The sequence below is a fragment of the Macaca mulatta genome, chromosome 17, assembly GCF_049350105.2.
Source record: "Macaca mulatta isolate MMU2019108-1 chromosome 17, T2T-MMU8v2.0, whole genome shotgun sequence".
NCBI lineage: Eukaryota > Metazoa > Chordata > Mammalia > Primates > Cercopithecidae > Macaca > Macaca mulatta.
This window is the reverse complement of record NC_133422.1, coordinates 91,601,648-91,620,346: the sequence shown is the minus strand read 5'-3', so window position 1 is coordinate 91,620,346 and position 18,699 is coordinate 91,601,648. Positions and strand designations below refer to the sequence as shown.

At 39.4% G+C, this 18,699-nt stretch overlaps 1 pseudogene; it reads left to right on the top strand.

Annotated features, from left to right (window-relative positions):
• Window positions 1–286: 286 nt before the first annotated feature.
• LOC106994350 (heat shock protein HSP 90-beta pseudogene) lies at window positions 287–2,432 on the top strand (annotated as a pseudogene).
• The last annotated feature ends 16,267 nt before the right edge of the window (window positions 2,433–18,699 follow it).

The window sequence follows — 18,699 nt, the reverse complement described above, 5'->3', positions numbered from 1 at the left end:
GCTCATCAAAAGACAAAATTAAGAAAATAGCAAAAAACAACGCATTTCTAACACAAATATCTGACAAACGACTTTTATCCAGAGCATGTTAGGAAACTCTTAAAACTCAATAATAAAAAGACAATAACCTCATTTTGAAAAATGTACAAAAGACTTGAATAGACAATTCAATTCAAAGGAAGACATATGGGCTCCAAGTCACTGTTGCACAGCCTGGTGCCCCATGCGTGTGGGACAGTCCCAACCCACCTTGCTCTCTAGTACTTGTAAGGCTTTTCTTTTCAAAATGCCTGAGGAAGTGCACCATGAAGAGGAGGAGGTCTTTCAGACACAAATTGCCTAACTCAGGTCTCTTATTATCAATATCTTCTATTCCAACAAGCAGATTTTCCTTCAAGAGTTGATTTCTAAAGTTTCTGATGCCTTGGACATGATTCTCTATGAGGGCCTGGCAGACACTTACAAGTTGGACAGTGGTAAAGAGCTGAAAATGGACATCATGCCCAACCCTCAGGAATGTACCCTGACTTTGGTGGACACAGGCATTGGCATGACAAAGCTGATTTCATAAATACTTTGGGAACCATTGCCAAGTCTGATACTAAAGGATTTATGGAGGCTCTTCAGGCTGGTGCAGACATCTCCATGATTGTCAATTTGGTGTTGGCTTTCATTCTGCCTATGTGGTGGCAGAGAAAGTGGTTGTGATCACAAAGCACAATGATGATGAACAGTGAACCTGGGAGTCCTCTGGTGGGGGTTCCTTCACTGTATGTGCTGACCATGGCAGGGGTACCAAAATGATCCTCCACCTTAAAGAAAACCAGCAGAGTACTTAGAAGAGAGATGGGTCAAAGATGCAGTGAAAAAGCACTCACAGTTCATAGGCTAACCCATCACCCTCTATCTGAGGAAGGGAAGAGAGAAGGAAATCAGTGATGATGAGGCAGGGGAAGAGAAAGGCAAGAAATAATAGGAGGATAAAGATAATGAGGAAAAGCCCAAGATTGAAAATGTGGGTTCAAAGGAGGAGGATGACAGTGGCAAGGATAAGAAAAAGAAAACCAAGATCAGAGAGAAATTCATTGATCAGGAAGAACTAAACAAGACCAAGCCTATTTGGACAAGAAACCATGATTACATCACCCAGGAGAAGTATGGAGAATTCCGTAATAGCCACACTAATGACTGGGAAGACCACCTGGCAGTCAAGCACTTCTCTATAGAAGGTCAGTTGGAATTCAGGGCATTGCTATTCATCGCCAGTCAGGCTCCTTTTGATTTCTTTGGGAATAATAAGAAAAAAGACACCATCAAACTCTACATCCTTCATGTGTTCATCGTGCACAGCTGTGATGAGCTGATACCAGAGGATCTCAACTTTATCCGTGGTATGGTTGACTCTGAGGATCTACCCTTGAACATTTGAGAAATGCTCCAGCAGAGCAAAATCTTGAAAGCCATTCACGAAAACATTGTTAAGTAGTACCTTGAGCTCTTCGCTGAGTTGGCAGAAGACAAAGAGAATTACAAGAAATCCTATGAGGTATTCTCTGAAAATCTAAAATTTGGAATCCCCCAGGACGCCCCTAACTGGCAACACCTGTCTGAGCTGCTGCACTTTCACACCTCCCAGTCTGGAGAAGAGATGACATCTCTGTCAGAATATGTCTTTTTTTTTTTTTTATGAAGGATACACCTACTACATCACTGGGGAGAGCAACGAACAGGTGGCCAGCTCTGCTTTCGTGGAGTGAGTGCAGAAGCGGGGCTTTAAGGTAGTGTATAATACCAACCCCACTGATAAGTACTGTATGCAGCAGCTCAAGGAGTTTAACGGGAAGGGCCTCATCTCAGTTACCAAGGAGGGTCTGGAGCTACCTGAAGGTGAGGAGGAGAAGAAGAAAATGGAAGAGTGCAAAGTAAAGCTTGAGAACCTCTGCAAGTTCATGAAAATAATCTTGGATAAGAAGGTTGACAAGGTGACAGTTTCCAATAGGCTTGAGTCTTCACTTGCTGCAATGTGACCAGCATCTATGGCTTGACAGCCATTATGGAGCAGATTGTGAAAGCCCAGGTACTTTGGGACACCTCTATGATGGTTACCTGATGGCCAAAGGGCACCTGGTGATCACCATGACCACTGCATTGTGGAGACGCTGTGGCAGAAGGCTGAGGTGGACAACAATGACAAGGCTGTCAAGGACTGGGTGGTGCTGCTGTTGGAAACCAAGCTGCTCTTCTGAATTCTTCCTTGAGGATCCACAGACCCACTCCAACTACATCTACTGCATGATCAAGCTAGGCCTGGTATCAATGAAGATGAAGTGACAGCAGAGGAACCCACTGCTGCTGTTCCTGATGAGATCCTTCAGTTTGAGGGCAATGAGGTTGTGTCTCACAGGGAAAGAATAGATCAGGAAAGGAAATAGATCACGCTTGGAAACCTTGTGCACTCTGTGTAGTGTTCTCAGGGCTCCCACCACAGCTTTGAGTGGCCCTGTCCCATCTGCCTCACTCCGATGATGCCTAGTGTTTTTTCTCTCCCATCCTTGTATCTAAGGCAGGAAACAAGGGCATCAAGCCCCATTTCCTCCCTAATTTGACAACACGCTTGGATGTTGTGTATTGTGGGGTTTTTTAAATTTTGTTCTGAAATTCATCTATGCAAAATAAAGAAGATGCCATTTTATATAAAAAAGGAAGACATATGAATAGCCAGTAAGCAAATGAAAAGGTGCTCAACACTTTAGTTATCAGGAAAAAGTAAATTAAAACCAAAGTAAGAAACTACTTTATACTCACTAGAATGGTTAAAATTCAAGATGATAATACCAGATGTTGGCCAAGAGGTGGAGCATGGACTTTCATACATTGCTGACTACAAAACAGTACAAACACTTGGGAAAATGGTTCAGTAGTTTTATTCATTTTTCTAAATAAAAGCAAATGTATCTTAACCTAAGGCAGAAGAATTATACTACTAGATGTTTACTTAAAATAAATGAAATGAGTTGTAGGAATTACTTGTATATTCTGGTTATAGTATTGCAGCTATCTTCTGTCACTCAGCAATTTGCCTTTCCCTGTCTTAGTATGCCTTTGGATAAACAGAAATTCTTACTTTTAAAGTAGTCCTACTTATCAGTCTTTCTATTTACAGTTAATGCTTTTTATGTCCTGATAAAATATATGTCCATAAAATGACATAAAAAGCAAAAACTAGAAACAACCCAAATGCCTATCAGCAATTTAATGGATAAACAAACTGTGGTATTTTAATGTAAATACAATAATAATGAAATGTTGATACAACAACATAGATTAATTCTCAAAGCATTTTATTGAGCAAAAGAAACAAGGTACAAAAGAATTCATGCTGAGTGATTCTATTTCTATGAAGTTCTAAAACATTCAAAACTAAAATATAGTTACAGAAAACAAGGTGGCAGGGACTAAGATGAATTGACTAGAACGAGCATGAAGATGACAGGGTGATAGGAATATTCTAGATCTTGATTGGAGTGATAGTTACACAGATGTATGCATTTGTCAAAACACTTTAAACTACATTTAAAATCTGTGCATTTTATTATAAGTAAATTGTACCTTTACAATTTAATTGTACAATTTAATTTAAATTGTAAATTGTACCTTTAATTTAATTTAATTTGTACTTTTATAATTTACCATTTAAATAAGTTCCTTTACAATTTAAAAGTATGTAAGGAAGGGGTCCAGTTTCAGTTTTCTGCACATGGCTAGCCAGTTTTCCCAACACCATTTATTAAACAGGAAAGCCTTTCTCCATTGCTTGTTTTTGTCAGGTTTGTCAAAGATCAGATAATTGTAGATGTGTGGTGTTATTTCTGAAGCCTCTGTTCCGTTCCATTGGTCTATATATCTGTTTTGGTACCAGTACCATGCTGTTTTGGTTATTGTAGACTTGTAGTAAGAAAGGCATACCTTTCTTTCTTGGAGAAACAAGGAAAAGAAAAAAGAAAAAAAAAGCACCTTCCCTCTCTATGGACACCTATGAGGACATGCAGTAATTGGATAAGGAAATTGAATCCATGACATAAAAGTAGCACGATCAGAGTGTATCAGGCTCATAGAAACGAGATAGGATTTCATCCAGCTTTTCAAGGCATACGAACATCTTCCCTCTGGAACACATAAAAACGTGTAGACAGTAGTGAAAATTACTTTTGATTGCCTTAGAGGAAACATCTAACCTTTAAAAGTTTCCAGAGACTTGTGTGTAGGTTCCGCACCTGGTATCCAAGAAAGAGGGGCTTGGGACTGGGCAGACATTTGCCCAGCTGAAGATCTGTAGACAAATCAAGTGTCAAGCACTATTTAGCACAAGCTATTCTGCAGCCACTTAGCGAACAGTTATTGGCTAAATGACTACTTTTCTCTCTCAGGCGAATGAGGACAAAAATCCCTGAAGTGAAGCAGAGACAGGTGGGATTTCAGTGGCCCTTGCAGCATGACAGTTACATTGTTTTACGACTAGCCTTACACATGTCCAACCTTAAGTGCAAATAGGAGCACTGTTGACATATTTTCAAGACTCCTCTGGAGGTGAATGTACTGGATTTCAGCAAAATTTGACACAGCAGAGAACAAGGTGTGCTGTGCTCTTAGCTACTTGATAATTATAAATAGGTTTATGGTACAATAGATCTGATTTGGAAACTACATAAAATGTAATTATCTGTAACTTTCATTAAAAACAGATATTAAGAAAACACTGCGTTTGCCTACAGCCTTTGTCTTAAAGTTTGAATTTATCAAATACTCATCATCATTCCTGCTTTCCCTCCAAGGCCTTGGGCCTTCCGTAGTCAATGAGAGGTTCCTAATGCAGTCAAGTATGAACAGGAGTAAGATGAAGCAATGAGCTGAGATGTGGAGCAGAGGGGATTCTTGGCACCTCTGCTGAGAGGCAAGAGTCGGCTCTTCTGGTAGAGACTTTGCAGCTCATCTACAATTATTTTACTGCAGGGAAGTGTTACCTGAAACGCCTCCACTGCTTCCAGCTACTTATCTTGCTTTTGCAGATATCTAGTGGCATTCTTACAATCCACTGTTCTTAGCCACCCACAAAAGACAAGCTCCAAACAACTCTCATCTTCTCAAGTATTAGAACTATCACCTTATGCCACAGATACGGAAAGCAATATGAATAAATACTATTATGTAAAGAGCTCTTGCAAATCAACAATGTAGCACAAACATCCTAGAGAACCTAGGATATAATTTACAAAAGAAGAAATATAAATCTCTGATCTATGTTAAATAGGTTCAATGTCACTAGTGAGCAATTTAAGCACAAATGAACTAGAGGTTTTCATGCCTCAGGTTGGTGATGATTTGGAAAATATGAGTATACAGCAAGATAAGTACTCTTATACACTCTTAATGAAACTATAATGTAATGGAAACCTTTCAGGGAAGCAATTTGGCAGTATGTACTAAGTGACTTAAATTGTTTCATGTCCTTTGAATCAGTCATTCTTCCAAGACACAGTCAAAAAGAAAGAAGCATGCTTGTAGACAAGAATGTATGTACAGGGATGTTTATCAGAGTTAGCCAAAACTGGAAACCACATAAAGGCCTAATAAAAGAGCAATGGCTAAACAATATATGGTATATTATGGAACATTTTAAATGCATTATAATGTTCATGGATATTATGAGAAATTATTCAAGAGATAACATTAAGTGTAAAAATAGGATAAGTGAGCAAATCTATGAATGTATATTTCTCAGAAGAAGAAGCCTCAGAGGTTGGCAATTCTATGAAAAGATGTCAGAATTCCAGAGCAGTCAGAAAAATATGAATAAAAATAAAAATGAGATACTGATTTACAGGTACCGTAATAGCAAAAAATTTGAAGAGCATATGATACAAGGGGTCTATAATAAAGTGGGAAGATGGAGACTTGAATAACACTGGAAAGCAATATGGTAGTACTTAGGATAGTCAAGGTCCCATGGCTTACTAATTACATACATGGATATATATTGCAGAGACACTCTTCCACAGGCCCTTATGAGGACACGTAAGAGATGTCTGTCATGACAATGACTGTGCAAGAAGTCAGAATAACCCACATGGTCAACACTGGAGGAATTAATAAGCAAAATGTAGTAAATGCATACTATATAATGACAAAAACTAGATGGTGCACACATCAATAAATATGAAAAACATAGTTTTCAGTGGAAAAAAGGGAAGGACAAAATGAGACTTTAGGAAAAATGAATATTAAAGAACACATACATAAAGGAATGCAATATATTGCATATATCAAAAACTATTTATATCAGTGCAACACATGTCATGTATCAAAATTATTAGGAAAGTACCTTTGTCAGAGAGAAATAATGGTAGTTATTATTACTTTATTGTATTTAAAAGTATAATAGAAAAGAACCTTGCTTACATCGATGATCAATGATTAAGTATTCTACAACCAAAGACATGACGCATTCAATGTTCTGTGCCTAAGTTGTTGTTGTTGTGGTGGTGGTGGTGGTGGTGGGGTGTGTGTGTGTGTGTGTGTGTGTGTGTTTCCCCTAAGATGGGGTCTCACTCTGTCACCCAGGCTGGAGTGCAGTGGCGCTATCTAGGCTCACTGCAACCTCTGCTTCCCAGGTTCAAGCGATTCTCCTGCCTCAGCCTCCCGAGTAACTGGGATTACAGGAGCATGCCAACATTCCCAGCTAATTTTTGTATTTTCACTAGAGACGAGGTTTCATCATGTTGGCCAGGCTGGTCTCAAACTCCTGACCTCATGGTCTGCCCACCTCAGCCTCCCAAAGTGCTGAGATTACTGACGTGAGCCACCACGCCCAGCCCTAAGATTTTTAAAAGAGCTGTATATTAAATTCATATCGCACACAGTCCCAATTTTGTAGTAAATATGCAATGAAACACCAGAAGGTAAGAAAAACATTAAAAGGTTAATAATGGCAATCTCTGAATTTGATTTAATTATATGTCAATTGCTTTCTTTGTATTTGTAGCAAGGGTCCAGCTCTAGCCTGTAATGAACCCGTTGTTGGGATTTGGAGATGTTTGTTCATAGTAGGGTGGGTTGCGGTGGTGGGGTATGGGGTGGTCTTAGTCCATTCAGACTGCTATAACAACACTGGGTAGCTTATAAATAACTGAAATTTAATTCCTGGACTCTAGGAACTACAGGATTACAAATGCTGGCAGATTCAATGTCTGCTGAGAGCTTGCTTTCTGGTTCATGGATGATGCCTTTTTGCTGTCTCTTCACAAGGTAGAAAGGGCAAGGCAGCTCTCTAGGGCCACATTTACAAAGACATTAATCTCATTCATGAGGGTTCTTTCCTCATGACCTAATCACTTGCCACCTCCTAATTCCATTGCATTGGTGATTAGGTTTTAACATGTATTTGGGGAGACACAAGCATTTGGACAATGGTGGTGGGCAAGTTAAGAGTCAGATACATTTTCTCATGGGAAAATCCCAGAGCTCAGGTGCTAAAGAGGCAGCAAACATATTCTGAAGACCTGTCCTTTGGCAAGGAGCTTAGGCCAAGGGTGATGGGAGCCACAGTCAGAAGATAAGAAGTTCTTTTCTAGTGCCCTATTGCCTCAGTAAGAACATATGGCTGGTGGTGGGGGGAGAATGCTGGTCTCCACATTTCTGCATGAAACTGGTCAGAGATTGAATTGCATCAAGGGTCTTTTGGCTACCAAAGGGTTCCAGAACTCCAATTTCTTAGCGGGGGTTTGGGGTGTTTGGGGAGGCGGAGGGAGTGGGGCTCTGAGTGGTCATTTAAAGAAGAGCCCCATCCCATCACTCAGTTTTGTAGGCAGCTGACACCATTGAGGGTGACCATAGCTGTGGAAAGAGAATGGGCCAAATGCCACAAACAATGGCCTAAGCTATTAGGAACATGGGTCCATGACTCTCGCTCTTTGGGATTCTGTGAGAGTCAATTTTACGTGTCAATGTGACTGGGCCATGGGGTGCCCAGATTGTTTCTGGGAGTGCCCGTGGGGGTATTTCTGAATGAGAATAACATTTGAACAAGTGGACTCAGTAAAGTAGATTGCTCTCCCGGTATAGGTGGGCATTCTTCAATCCACTGAGGGCCAAAATAAAATGAAATGGCAGAGGAAGGAGGAATTCGCCCCTTTTTCTTCCTGCTTGCCTACCTGAGCTGGAATATTCATCTTTTCTCACCCTTTTACAGAGATTTACGCCACTGGGTCCACTATTTCTCAGGCTTTCTGTCTTGAACTGGAATTACACCACAAGCTTTCCTGGATCACCATCTGACAATGGCAAATTGTGGGACTTCTTACTCTCCATAGTCATGCCAGTGAATTCCTTGTTTTATATATATATAATTAGTCCTTTTCTCTGAAGAACTCTGCCTAATACAGATTTTCAACACAGTCTAGAAGTAAGGGAGACAGGAGAGAAAAATAACTGTTCAGGGATTTGAGGACTTACATTAAGGAGGATAAAAAAATCAGCGAAATATGAATTATTGTTAATAGGCTTTCAGGTTGCATGACCTGAAGAAATGTGTTACATGTTTTCACTATTTTTCAAGCATTCCGTATATAAATGAAATGTATTACTTTATAATGAGAAAAATGTTATAATAATTTGAAAGTAAAAGTCTCAAGTATAAAAGAAAAATGTGGAGGCAAGGTATTTCCAGTAGAAGTCCTGCTGACGTTTTCTCCTCTTTCTGGGCTTTTCTTGTCCCTGTTGGCCACTTCATCCAGGCTTTGTGCTGGAGCCTGGGAAGGGAGAGATGAAAAACACTACTCTGTTTCCAAACTACCTACAGACCCTTCTGTAAGGCTCTCTAAAAGTGATTATTCTGACATAAGATATTTTAATTCTATAGTTCAAGTTAAAGGACTATTTCTAGGGTTAGAGATGCCACATCTCATGGAAGGCTGTACTCCCACACAGTGACTCTTAACAATTAAAAAATTATATTGCATATATTTTTTTTCTACAGTTGGAAAGGAAGAAGTTAGAAGTATCATGGGATAGCATCTTCCAGGAAGCATCTTCTGCCTAATTTCTTGGATGCCCTTTAAGTATCCCATAGTCCTCTCCCAACAGGCCTTTCACCCTGTTTCTTCCCCCTACCCAATCTTAGACCTAGAGCAAACTTTGGTAATACTGATTGGCTTCAGTTTTCTCCCTCTTTTCTGCCTTTTTCACTTCCCTAGACTTCCTCTCCCGCAACCTTAGGGAGGTACCCAGTACTCTCCCAATGCCCTAGATCTCCCATTCTGACAACCTTCCCCCAAAGTCAAACTTTCTACCACAGGACTATGCACACCAACACTTTTTCTCCCTCTACCCCTTCATCTTAATATTTCCTTGCAGAGCTGTATTTGCATATTTAAAGCAAATATTATCACCTATGGATCTGTTAAGCATGCTATATATTTTACTTATTTGTTTATTTTCTGCTTCTCTACATATTCTCTCACTTCCCAGCTACAGTATAAAGTCCACAAGATTGGTGACTTTTGTTTCTTACTTTCTGCTGTAATCTAAAATCAATGCTTGGCTCATACAGAAGATGCTTAATAAATATTTGTTGAAAGGATGAATGAATTAATGAATTTGAGGGAAATAATCCATTTAAATTAAAAACTGGTAGGTGATTAGCTATTCCATTCCCTCATTCATCAGATATTTGTAGAATAACCCACTAGCCAATCGTTAGCATGAGGGAATCATGGTTGATAAAACACAGTTCTTGTCCTGGAGGGGCTCAGAGTCTAGAAGGATAGAAAGATCAATGGAAGCAAAATAGTGTGGAAATCACTACAACTGAGTAAGTGTGGAGCAGGAGCACAGAGGAAGGGCACCCAATCTAATCTGGGGGGATTCCATAAGGGCTTCAAACATCTACCTGGGCTGGGACTGAGAAGTGAGTAGGAACAGCAGAAGGGTTTGAATTAGGGCACTTCTGGCAGAGGGAAAAGTTGTGCCAAAGCTTGGAAGTGAAAGAGGGTAGCACGTTCTGGGCCTTGGTGCTGCACCACTCCAGGTGGTGTCCTTCCCATCGTGTTGTAAGTGAATAGCTCTCCCAGGCTCTACTGTGGAAACAGCTAGTGGTGATGGTTGCACAACATCATAAATGCACTGAATTCCACTGAATTGTACAATTAAAGATGGTTACAATGGCAGATTTTATTACATTCATTTACCACAATAAAAACAACTTTTAAGTATGTAGCTAAAATAAAAAATGTTGTTATAGAGGTATTTCAAGGTATTAGCATACTGGATTTTATAACGTTTGAGGTAACTTTTAGCTTTTATACTTTATAATTTGCTGTGATTTTTTGTCTCCTTTTGAGTGAATTTTCATATTATAAAAATCAAGTGAATAAGTAATTGGTATAGTTGTTGCCCAAATGATATACTTGAAGAACAGCTAACTGGTAGACCTCCTCCTAGCATGCTTAACCCTACAGAAGCTCTGGGCTGTGAACACAAGTATCCTCTTTTCATGGGTGAACAAAGTGATCTCAGCAGTTAAAGAACTTGCCTGTTAGCATCTAATCAGAAGGTCTGCCTGATTTTGAAGCCTGTGTTTGCCCTCACTGCATGGTGCCACCTCCATTTGAAAACTACTACTTTAGATTATAACATGGTTAACGAGAATAAGCACTGAGCACAGTCTATAATTCCTTTCTAAGTAAATATATGGAAATAATTTAAAATTTTTAGACTGCCAACAGTGAGCTTTCCCTCTGAAAGAAAGAGCTGCTACCCCGTCCTGGCTCAGCCACTAACTAGTTGCAGAGCCCTGGAAAAGCCATTTAATTACTTTGGGCCTCAGTGACAGCATCTGTAAAAGCCAAGTCAATAATATTTATTGAGTGGCCACAAGGCACCAGACCCTGAGTGAAACTCTGAAGGATCTTGAGGTAGAGTCAAAAACTATGCTCTTCACAAACTCAGGATCTAGTTGAGGAGAATGGAGAGACCCAAGAAAGATGGCCAGGGCCTGAGGATAGAATTAATTCTGTCTGGGGAGGTAATGCTTGATGAAGTGTGAGAAGGAAATTGATAGGCATGAAACTAAGTCACCAGGCTTTGTTTTGTAGGGGCTAGAGGTGAGGGCTTCCGGGAGCAGTCAGTGAAATCGTTTTATCAGGTTACCTGGGTGGGTGAAACCCTGCCTTGCTCTCTTTAGTTGTCATCCCCATGGAGCACTCTTGAGTGACTGTAGGTAACTTATGGTGGTCGAGGGGGTGACCTGTTCTCCTTTGCACAGTACACGGGCACACTACACACACCCCCACAGAAAGATGAAGTACTTTGCTGTTGGTTCTCGATAGTGGAAAGCCACTGTGCAGAACAGAACAAGGGTAGGAGGCTGGCAGGGAGCCTTGCAAACACTCTCACTTCTGTGCCCACCCAACCCAGGGTCTCACTGCCCCCACCAACCTGGTGTCTCTATCAGCACATGGACTTTCCCTCATTCCACGAGTCTCTGTAAGACTCTCTCTTTTGAGGCCCCACATTGAACTCTACTTGCTTTAACCCCTCACATTCCTCAGTCTTGAGTTAAACCAATCCCTTGCTGTCCTTCCTCACAATTCCTCCTTCATCTTAGAATCCTTAGAGGTGGTTGAGTCACTCTATTCCCTCTCCCTTTAGTTTCTGCAGTTGGGTTATTGGAGGTGAGTCTGAGGGAACTTTGAGTCTTAAGGGTGAAGTAAACAAGAAGGGTCATTTTTAAAGAGGAAGATTCAGAATGGCAGCTTTTTTGATCTCCTCCTAATATCTAATTACATTCTAAAGTCTTAATATATTAATTTTATTTGTCTGTTCCTAGTTCTTAATTTTTAAAATCTTGACCACTCAGAGGACTATAGACAAAAGATCCTACCATCTCAGATAAAAAGGAGAGAAGGGTATTTCTGGTAGAGAGATCAGAAACATTAAAGTTGAAAAGATGGGAACATCCATGACATCAAAGACATAGGAATAATTTAATCTATCCAGTGAGTAGGGTGCTGCAGATTGTGTTAGAAAATGAGTCCTCAGGAGTAAATTAGGGCCATTCTTGAAAGGTCTTGAGTTTTACAATCAGATACGGTGGTCTTTATTCTGTAGTAAATGAGAGGTGATCACTTAAAGGTTCTGGACAAATGACAAAGTGATTATGTATTTATTTTAGTTAATTCTGAGAGTTGTGTAGAATGAATTAAAGGAAAGAGAATCTAGGAATGTAATTTGCTTGTTTACTTAACAGTTAATTTATAGGTTGTCTACAATGTGCTAGAAGTAAATGCTGAAAAAAATGGATAAATATTCCCGCCCTCATAGTACTTATAGGCTATGAGTCAGAAGACTATTAGATTGTGTGGCCTTAAATGGAGCAATGACAGTAGGCATAGATAGGCAATATATGAACGTATTTGGGAAGTACAATTAATATAGGATGTTTAAACTTGGTGTATTAGTCCATTTTCCTACTGCTATAAAGAACTGGACAAGATTGGGTAATTTATAAAGAAAGGAGGTTTAATTGACTCACAATTCAGCATGGCTGGGGGAGGCCTCAGGAAGCTTACAATCATGGCAGAAGACAAAGGGGAAGCAAGGCATCTTCTTCACAAGGTGGCAGGAAGGAGAAGTGCTGAGCCAAGGGGGAAAAGCCCCTTATAAAACCATCAGATCTCATAAGAATTTACTCAGTATCATGAGAACAGCCATGATTCAATTACCTCCACCTGGTCTCTCCCTTGACATGTGGGGATTATGGGAATTACAATTCAAGATGAGATTTGGGTGAGGACACAAAGCCTAACCATATAACTTAGGGTATGGAAGAAGGTAGTAATATAGTCGAAGACTTTTAGCCAAGGTAAGATATAGACAATAAAAATATTTTCTATAGATTTCAGAAAGTTATGCTGTAGATACACTCATATGAATATTTCATAGGGAAGACCTGTGGAGGTGTCCAGAAGGCAGCAGTAAATGTGCTTGGAGTTTGGTAGGCAGGTGAGATCTGTATATTTGAAAGGTACCAGCATATATATTTGAAAGGTACAAGGATATAGGTGATAACTAAGGTCATGGGCAGAGAGGGAGTCACACAGACATAACATGCAGAATGAGAAGATGAGAAGGTAAAGGTCAGAAATTTCGAGGAAATATAGCTTCAGGGTCAAAAGATAAGAAACCGTTGAAGGACTGAGAGTGAGCAATCACAGAAGTAAGAGGAGAAGCAGAAGAGATTGAAGTTTTGGAGCTCAAAGGAGGCAAGTGTTTCAGGAATGAATAGGTAAGGGATGGGAAGCTCAAGGTGACTCAAGAAAAGATCAAACCAGTGTGGGAGCTTTGAGAGAGCAGCTTCATTAGAGCAGAATGATGCAGTGGGAAAGCCTAATTTTATAAAGAGTTAAATAAAAGGAAGGTAAAGAAATACTACAATCCATTTTCCAGACCCATATTTGTTAATTTGAGTCTGGAAACAGTACATTAGAAACACTTGTTTGAGTGTTCTGTGACTTCCTCTGCAACACTTATTTAACAAAGTTCCTTCTCTATAATTTTCCATATGAATCCAGAGAGACAAATGCAGGGAGTGCAAAAATAATCTATCTTTTCCCCAAGTTTTGCAGGAAATGTCTGATTCGAGAGAGGACTTCTTCTTACTCCTCAGAGAGCACGGTGCCTTGAATTCTTTTCCCATTGCCCACAGCAACAGTTCAAGAACTGCAATGACAAACACTGTCCCAGCATCTTAGGAGATGGCATGGGCATGTTTCTCTCCTTCATAGTAGTAGAAGGAAGGGGCTTCAGATCAAAGACAAAATTCCAACAAGTGCCTCTTTGTGGTCAAGACATTTAGAAGGACTACCTTGGCTATACTGACATTCCAACAGCAATATTTCTGAGGCATCATAAATCAGTAAATAATCTTCTTTGGATCAGAATAAACTGACTGAAACTTGGCTAAGTGCTCTTAACTGGACAAGGCCTACAGGAGATTTAAGGGATTAATAACTCAAACCTCCTCCAGTCCACATGATGACACAGCTTGACACTATCATAGGAGCACCCAGTACCCCTGTTTGCTCGCTCAAATTAAATTGCTTCTTCTTTCCTCCCAGGGTCATTTTCAGTGGATTTCCTGGCCAGCTCACACTAATTTATTTGTTTAAGTCTGCCCCATCTAGCTTTCCACAGAGGCTACAAAATTAAAAATTGTCAGTCCCCATAACTGCCTGACCTTTTCAATTGGAAAAGTTCAGATACTGGCCCACGGGGGCTAAACAGTAATTCTGCCAGAAGCAGCTGTGGCCTCAAAGAGTCAATGTAAATATTTCAACAGGTAAATAATCAGTCATAGAGCGTGGGCCAGGAAACTACAAATGTGAAGCAAGGCACAGAATCTCGCAGGTGGAGGAAATTTAAAAGGAAAGCTATAGAAGTGACAACTCATAACAATAAAACCTTGTTTTTATTCCTATAAAACAAGAAAAGGAGCTTTAAGGTAAAATAATCCTACTTCCAATAAATGGCTACTTTTCAAGAGAACTCAAGAGAAAAAATGGAAGAGCATGCAAGAGAATCCATTCATCTGGACTTTACACTATGAGTGCTACATCAGCACAATGGCCAATCGCCACATTTACTATTTGAAAACTATTCACAAGGTTTTTTTTTTTTTTCAGTCCTCAGGAGTTACTAGGTGATGGGTTTGACTGTGTCCCCACCCAAATTTCATCTTGAATTGTAGCTTCCATAATCCCCATATGTTGTAGGAGGGACCAGGTGGGAGGTAATTGAATCATAGGGGCAGTTACCCTCATGCTGTTCTCATGATAGTGAGTGAGTTCTCACGAGATCTGATGGTTTTATAAGGGGCTTTTCCCCTTTGCTCAGCACTTTTCTCTCCTGCTGCCTTGTGAAGAAGGATGTGTTTGATTCCCCTTCTGCCACGATTGTAAATTCCCTGAGGCCTTCCCAGCCATGCGGAACTGTGAGTCAGTTAAACTTCTTCCATTACAAATTACCCAGTCTCAGATATTTCTTCATTGCTGCATGAGAATGGGTTAATACACTGTGTTATTCGGTAGTACCAGTAGGAAAGAGACCAAGAAATTCTTTAGTGAATGAGGGAAGAAAAATGAAGGTTCTATTACAGGTCCTGAAAATCTCCCAAAAGTCTAGTAATCAACAGAAATGGAAAAAAAAAATGAAACTTACTGTGGCTGAAATATTCATCATGAAAGTTTTATAAAAAGAGCGGTGTAAGAATCAAGAGTACAGAAATATTCTCATACGTTTTTGGCCAATTGGTTTTGACAAGGGTGCCAAGATCATTCAATGGAGAAAGCATAGTCTTGTCAACAAGTGGTGCTGGGACAACAAAATATCCAGAAGCAAATGAATTCCTACTTTACATAATATTAAAAAATAAATTCAAAATAGATCAACAGTCTACATATAGAGCTAAAATCATAAAACACTTAGAAAAAAATGTAGGGGTACGTCTTTTGATCTTGGATTTGGCAACTGATTTTTTTTTTATATGATACCAAAAGCATAAGAAGCAAAACAAAAAAAATTGGACTTCATCAAAATTAAAATTTGTGCCCAGCAAAGATTATTATCAAGGAAGTGAAAAGACAGCCTACACAATGGGGAAAATATTTGCAAGTCATGTATTTGCTAAGAGTCTAGTGTGTCAAATAATGTAAATAAAAACTCTTACAACTTACCAGTAAAAAGATAAACAACCCAATTAAAAAATGGGCAAAGGACTTGAGTAGACATTTTTCCAAATATTGTTCAAATGGTCAACAAGCACATGAAAAGATACCAGACATAATTTGTCATTAAGGAAATGCAAATCAAAATCACAATGTGCTACCACTTTGTATCCATTAGGATGGATGCAATGAAAAATCCAGAAAGTAATACATGTTGGAGAGTATGTGGAGACATTGGAACCCTTGTGTATAGCCAATGGCAATGGAAAATGTTGCAGCTGCCACTTAGTATAGAGATTTCATTCCAGCAGCACAATTGCATTTTGAAGTTTGTGCTTCAAAGTTAGTGCTAACAGTTGCCTCCCCAGGTGCCTGAGCAACCCCCTCAGTATCACCTCAAATAACTTTTAATTAAACCAAACTCATTCATTCCTGACTTAAGCTTTGTGCTTATGCCTTCTACATCTAAAGTTCTATTTATAAACTGTTTAGTCATATGGGCTACTGATTTGGAGCCTAATTAGAGCTATGTGATACAATATGGTTGTCCCAAACATTTGCATCATTCTCACATGAGGCAGGCTAATTAATTGCCTGAGAAAGACCAATTGCACCTTCTCTACAGGTTTGCCTGTTGATTCCATCTCACCGTGCAGATGCATTTCATCTAAAAATCCGAAATCTCATACTATTCCTTGGCCATTTCTCTTGGATTAATGGTGAAGGTGTGTGTTGCAATTGAGGAAGGTTACCCCAGCTCCACACACAAGCCAGTGGCCACTGGTGACTCCAGATATACTTTGTACAGGTCTTGAGTCAATGCAGTGGGCTGTCACCTTACAATCTGCTGGTGGTATCAGTAGTCAAACGAGCAAGCTCATTTCTCCTCCCATTTTGAATGGAAGCCAGAATTTTTATAAAAGAAAGAAAGAATAAGAAATAGAAATCAAGTAGAAATTCAACCACTAGAGTCAAGGGCAAGCAAAATTGATTTTAAAGGGCTGGCTTCAAGCCACAGAAACAAGTTAAGTTGAAATGAAATTGTGCTTTTCTGGTAAAATTGCAGCAACTGCTAAAGGAAAGGTATATAATGGAAAAGTAGACCTAAATGCTTCATGTTTAGCATGCCCAGTGTACTTGAAACTAAGATAGCAACACACCCTTTAAAAATTAAAGAAAAATTGCTCCCAGCGTAGTTCTGTCTGCCTGAAATGTAAGCAGAGGTACAAAAATCAGGGCAAAATGAGAGAGTGGTGAAAAGAAAAACACAACTAAAATCCTGCAGCTACACATTTTTAAAATTTGATTTCTCTAAAGTAACATAATTTGCATTGTGTGAACAGGCTGTCCAAATTTAGACACTGCAACCCCACATATAATGAACCATAAGCAATGTACGATATATCGAGTAGCCTAGTTCCAGAGCCAGAATGACTGAGTTCAAATGTTGGCTTTGCCACTAACTAGCTGTATGACCCTGGACAAATTATTTGACTTCTCTGAACCCTAGTTTCTTAATCTGTAAAATGGGAAACACGATAATATTATTTAAGTCATAGTATACTACATGAATTGTATATGTGAGATGTGTATGGGGAGCAAACAAGAGCTACACAAAGTGTTCACTATTTTCATCATTCAATATGATTTTTAGTTGCATTTCCTGGTTATCTATTTCATTTCTCTCAAACATCAACACAAAATATCAATGTAGGAAAACAATGCCTCTTCACTTATACTAATGTTACATACAAATACTAATTTCAGGTAAATTATAGATGTAAATAGTAATACGTCTTCTAGAGGAAAATGAAAAAAGATCTTCAGGGCCATGGTAAGGCAAAACAATTTTGAAGCAAGGCATAAAAATTACTAACCATAGAAAAAGAACACTGAAAAACTGGGCTACCATACTTTAAAATTAAGAATTCCTGTTGATGAAGACAAATTGAGAGGAAAATGCAAGCTGCATAGTGAAAAAAGATAGTTGTAATACAAAAGACTTCTTATCCAGAATCTAAAAAGAATCCCTGCAACTCAACAAGGGAATATCAGAGAATACAATAGAAATTGGATGAAAGATTTGAAGAGGCACTTTACAAAAGATAATGTCCAAATGCCCAACATAAAAAGGTGTACAACATTAGTAGTCACCAGAGAAATTTACATGCTAACCAAGTGAAAATTCCTCATATAGCCAACCAGGATGGCTAAAATTAAAAAGGTGCAAAACACTAAGTGTTGGTGAGGATGTATAGGAAATAGAACCCTGATACACAATTGATCAGAGTGTAAAAGAGAAAGCATTTGGCGGTATTGACTGAAACTGAACCTGTGCTCACTCTGTAACAAAACAATTTCACTTGTAGATTTTTATTCCACAGATATATACCCCCAGATGCAAGTAAAAGAATGTTCACGTTAGTATTATTATTAATGACCCCAAACTGGAAACAATCCAAATTCTAATAGGTTAATAAACGAATAAATTATGATAGTTAATGATATGCAGAAAAAAATGAGCAAACGACTGTTACACAAAACAATACAGGGAAATCTCAAAAAAGATTAAATTCAATAAGCCAGACATGTAAAAAACAAGTATTAGGCCGGGCGCCATGGCTCAAGCCTGTAATCCCAGCCCTTTGGGAGGCCGAGATGGGTGGATCACGAGGTCAGGAGATCGAGACCATCCTGGCTAACACGGTGAAACCCCGTCTCTACTAAAAAATACAAAAAACTAGCCGGGTGAGGTGGCAGGCGCCTGTAGTCCCAGCTACTCGGGAGGCTGAGGCAGGAGAATGGCGTGAACCCGGGAGGCGGAGCTTGCAGTGAGCTGAGATCCGGCCACTGCACTCCAGGCTGGGCGACAGAGCGAGACTCCCTCTCAAAAAAAAAACAAAAAACAAAAAACAAAAACAAG